The sequence below is a fragment of the Penaeus monodon genome, chromosome 3 (genome assembly GCF_015228065.2).
Source record: "Penaeus monodon isolate SGIC_2016 chromosome 3, NSTDA_Pmon_1, whole genome shotgun sequence".
Lineage (NCBI taxonomy): Eukaryota > Metazoa > Arthropoda > Malacostraca > Decapoda > Penaeidae > Penaeus > Penaeus monodon.
In genome coordinates this window covers 41,408,790-41,413,789 of record NC_051388.1, presented here as the reverse complement: position 1 = coordinate 41,413,789, position 5,000 = coordinate 41,408,790, and positions in this window count along the sequence as shown.

The window sequence follows — 5,000 nt, the reverse complement described above, 5'->3', positions numbered from 1 at the left end:
TGTATGTATGTATGTTTGTGTGCGTGTGTATGTGTATATACATACATACATATATATATATATATATATATATATATATATATATATATATATATATATATATATACATAAAAACACACACACATACACACATATATCACATAAAAAAGAGAGATTAGAGCGAAAGATAAATATACAGATAAGGACAAAAGAAGGGCAACAGTACATGAGAGCACGGAATGTCCATTCATTACTTGTTCGTATCAGATCATCGTGAAAATATCTCTTCTCTCAGTCTAGAACATTACACGCCCCCAACCCCCCCTCCTCCTCCCCCTCTGTTCCTAAGCTCCTCCCCACTTTCCTCTATACTTCTGTTAGCTCATTTTCCCTCTTTCCTTCTCCTTTTCCTTCTCTTCCCCTTTCTCTCATATTTCTTGTCTTCTCATTTACTCTTGGCACTTCTTCTCTTCTTCGTTCTTTCTTCCTCTCCCATCTTTCTTCTTTCCTTCTTCCTACTTTCTCGTTCTTTAATATCCTCCCTTCTCCTTCTTAGCTTCCCCCCAATCTTCCCTCCTAAACCTCGTCCTAACTTACTTCTCTTTCTCTCAACTTCTTTAAATTCCCTTTCTTCTATCCTTACATCATCTCCTTTTCTTTTCCTCCTTTTTTCATCTAATTCCCTCTTTCCTTACCCTTGTTTTCTCCCTTCCTTTCTTTTTCCTTCTCCTTCTCCATCCTTTCCTCCCCCTCTCTCCTTCTTTTTCCGTTCCCTTTCATTCTAGATTCTTCTCTTCTCCTCATCCTTTTCCTTCTTCTCCTTCCATCCCTCCCCTCCCCTTCCCCCTTCTCCCTCCCACCCTCACCCTTTTCCCTCCCTTCCTCCCTCCTCCCACCCACCTTTCCCCTCCCCTCCCCTCCTTTTCCCTCACCTCCCTTTTCCCCACCTATTCTTCCTATCCTCTTTCCTATCCCCTCCTCCCATCCCCCCTCCTCTCTTCCCTATCCAAAAACCCCGCACCCCCTTTTTTTTCTCCCCCATCCCATTTCCTTCCTAAACACATTCTTACCCTACATTTCCCCCCCCCCCTCCTTTTCCTTTCTCTTCGTATCCCCCCTATCCCTATCCCCCCCCCTTTTTCCTTATCCACCTCCCCCCATCCTGCTTTCTCCCTTCACCCAACCGCCAGAAACTCTACGGACTCCTCCCGCCATCCTTCAAACTGTCCCGGCGGCCAAATGGAGTCTTTGTGGAAGGCTGAGCAAAGAGCCTCCGGGGTTGGGTGTGTATTGTGGAAGATCACGACGCTCCATAACTCCGGCGTGCTTTTGTGTGTCCGATCCTATTTATCCGGCTGTGTCTCGGCCAAATGTCTGCATCTGGATTACGTCGGTCTTTGCGTTCGTCTGAGTTTTTTTTTTTTTTTTTTTTGGGGGGGGGGGTGGAGGAAGGGGATAAGAATGTAGGGAGAAAGGTTTTTGGGGAAGGATGGTGGGATTTTGGGAGGTGGAGAGAGAGGGTTGGGGAATTTGGGGAAGTTGGGAAGGGACTGGGAAGTGGAGGGAGAGTTGGGGAAGAGGAGAAGAGACCTTGGAAGGTGGGGAAAGGGTTGGGGAAGGGACTGGGGAGGTAGGAGGAAGGTTGGGGAAGTAGAGAAGGGACTGGGAAGGTGGAGGGAGGGTTGGGGAAGAGGAGAAGGGACCTTGGAAGATGAGAGAGGGGCTAAGAAGGTGAGGAAAGTGGCTCGGTAGGAAGGGGAAGTGACAGGGAAGCGAGCGAGGGGGGTAAGAAGGTTGGGGGAAAGCCGGGGAAGTGGGGGAGGGGCTGTGGAAGGTGGGGGATGAACCGGGAAGGTAGGGCTGGTAGGGGGGGAGGGGGGAGTCATAACTTTCCTTCCTTTTGAATGTCTTACCTGTTTTTTTTTTTTCTTTTTTTCTTTCTCTCCCTTTCAAAGGAATGTCTCATTGTTTTTTTTTTTTTTTTTTTCTTTTTTTATTGCTATTATCTGTCTGCGTTTTTCACTGTTGCTCTTTACTCTATTTTTCTTTCTGTATTTTCTTGTTCCTTTCCCTCTGTTATGCTGTCTCATTCTTTTTCATTTTTTTCCTGATCTTTCCGTCTTTTTTTCCCTCTTCTCTCTCTCTAACACGCAAGCAGACACAAACGCACGAAAGAAGAAGAAGAAGAAGAAGAAGAAGAAGAAGAAGAAGATGAAGAAGAAGAAGATGCGAGGAGAGAAATGGGAAAGGGAAATGTTGACAGTAATGGGGAATTGCAAATTACGTGTGGAGAGATAATGAAAAAAAATCCGTCTTTAAAAGATAGATAGATAGATAGATAGATAGATAGATAGATAGATAGATAGATAAATAGATAGATAGACAGATAGATAAATAGATAGATAGAAAGAGAGAGAGAGACGAGAGAGAGCGAGAGTGAGAGCGAGAGAGAGAGAGAGAGAGAGAGAGAGAGAGAGAGAGAAAGAGAGAGAAGAGAAAGAGATGAGAGAGAGAGAGAAGAGAGAGAGAGAGAGGAGAGATGAGAAGAGAGAGAGAGAGACGAGAGAGAGAATTAATAAATAGAAAAAAAAAAGAAAACAGAGAAAAAAAATTACCTATAATCTTTTCATCCCTCTGACATCCCTTTCAAAACGGGCTAATAATACCCTCAAAAAAAAAAAAGGAAAAGAAAACCAAAAGACGAAAATAAGAAAAGAAAAAGTGAAATCTAAGACTTGAAATCTTGAGAAATGTGAATGAGAGTTCTCAGGTGTTGGAGATTTATATACGAGTCCTTTTCTAAGGGTCTGCAGGTGAATAGATGACTCTTGTGGAAGAATAAAGTAGTTGCTCAGGTCGCTCGAGAAATACTCCGGACGTAATTAGCTTTGTTTATTATAGTCTAGTGTGTGTTGTCTAACTTCGTTTGTTTGTATATTTATTTGTGTTTGTTTCTTTTTCATCTTTGTTAGTCTGATTTTCTGATTGTTATTTTTATTAATATTATTATCATCGGTATCATTATAATTATCTGTTTGTATATGTGTTTGGTAAGGCATGCAATATCCTTAATTAATACTTGTTCTTCACCAATGTGATTAACATGAATATTAGAAGAATTGGTGGATATATATGTAATTTTCGGTAATTAATTTTCCTGTGTAACTAGATCGCTAAATAGATTATTTTTCAATAAATCTTATCTCATATCAAGACGGATACACCATATATCGCTTTCTCTATTTTTTTTCTCTCTTTCGGGAAGACATCATGAACAAACAAGCATTTCATCTTGATTTGTACGCAATACTTAAGATACACATTTGCAAGATAATAATTTTCTTAAAAATACGGCAAAGGTATAATCGAGAGTCAATTTCTGCATTATACCAAGGGCTTCCACGCCTCTCCCATGCATCATGAACAGCACGCGACGCACCTGCAGGGATAAATCTGTTGCGGGGGGGGGGGGGGGCGCTAATCTAATATAATGGATACAGACAAATAAACATAACTTCCTGGCTGGATGATTATGTCCTTTCCTGATTCTTATTCTATTTCCTTCTGTCTGTCTGTTTGTCTGTTTCTCTATGTCTGTCTGTCTCTCTTTCTCCTCTCTCTTTCTTTTCTGTCTGTCTGTCTCTCTCTTCTCTCTCCCTCCCTCTCTCTCTCTCTCTCCCTCTCTCCTCTCTCTTTATATATATATATATATATATATATATATATATATATATGTGGTGTGTGTGTGTGTGTGTGTGTGTGTGTGTGTGTGTGGTGTGTGTGTGTATGTGTGTGTGTGTGTGTGTGTGTGTGTGTGTGTGTGTGTGTGTGTGTGTGTGTGGTGTGTGTGTGTGTGTGAGTGTGTGTGTGTGTGTGTGTGTGCATGTACGTGTATAAATATATACATATATGTGTGTTTGTGTGTGTGCGTGTGCGTGCGCAAACATATACATTTCTTTATCTATTTATTCATTTATAGTGCACATAAACAAGTTATTTATCCAAGCAGCTAACATTCCACATAATCCCGGCGAACCTTCAGGATAAGTCTACCTGAGGCTTTCCACTCGACGCAACTTTCAACAGCTCTAGTTTGCATTGCAACTTTTCCCTCATAATTCCGGCATTGCCAAACAGAGAGTCTCTTTGCGTCTTATGCGGAATTGAGAGAGGGGGGGGGCGGAAGGGGAGGGGGGTGGAGGGAAGGAGAGAAAGTAGTTAGAGAGAGAAAAGGGTGGAGGATGAAGGGAGGGGGAGGGATAATGGGGAAAGAGAGAGAGAGAGAGAGAGAGAGAGAGAGAGAGAGAGAGAGAGAGAGAGAGAGAGAGAGAGAGAGGAGTGATAAAGGAAGGAGGAAGGGAAGGAGGGAATGATGAAAAAAGGTTTGGAGAGATGAGAAGATGATGAAGAGAAGGAGGGAGATAGAAGATGGAGAAAAGTAATGGAGGAAGAGAATCTTTTCGTTCAATATCATAGTTCAGCTTAAAATGCGCTACTGAAACGCGGCACTCTATTCACTGGTAATGTTCCTCTCTTGAACGTTATTTATAGTATGGCGTCGTTGAGTTATAGGTTTCCCCTACATTTTTCTCTTATATACTTTCCTTCCCGAAATCCAAGGGTGAAACAGACGAACTGACAGAGATAAAATGGTTTTGAAATAATGCATGTGTGGCATGGTGTTACCTTATAACCTTATGATGATGTTATTATTATAATGACGGTAAAACATAACATCCCTGAATGTTCACAACATGTATTTCCATAATGCGTATCTCACTCGGTTCTTCAGAAATTACTGCAATAACTTGATTTTTTTTTATTAAGAGACAAAAGTGAAAATGAATATGCAAGCTTTGTTATAAATTAAAGAGAAAAAAAATCAAGGTAAATATAAAAGTCATCCACCAAATATATAAAATAATATACGAAAAAAGAAGAAGAAGAGGAGAAGTATATAGCCAAATAAAACAGAAGATGCAAATAAAACAAGAAATCCAGTGTTATTTTCGACAACTCTG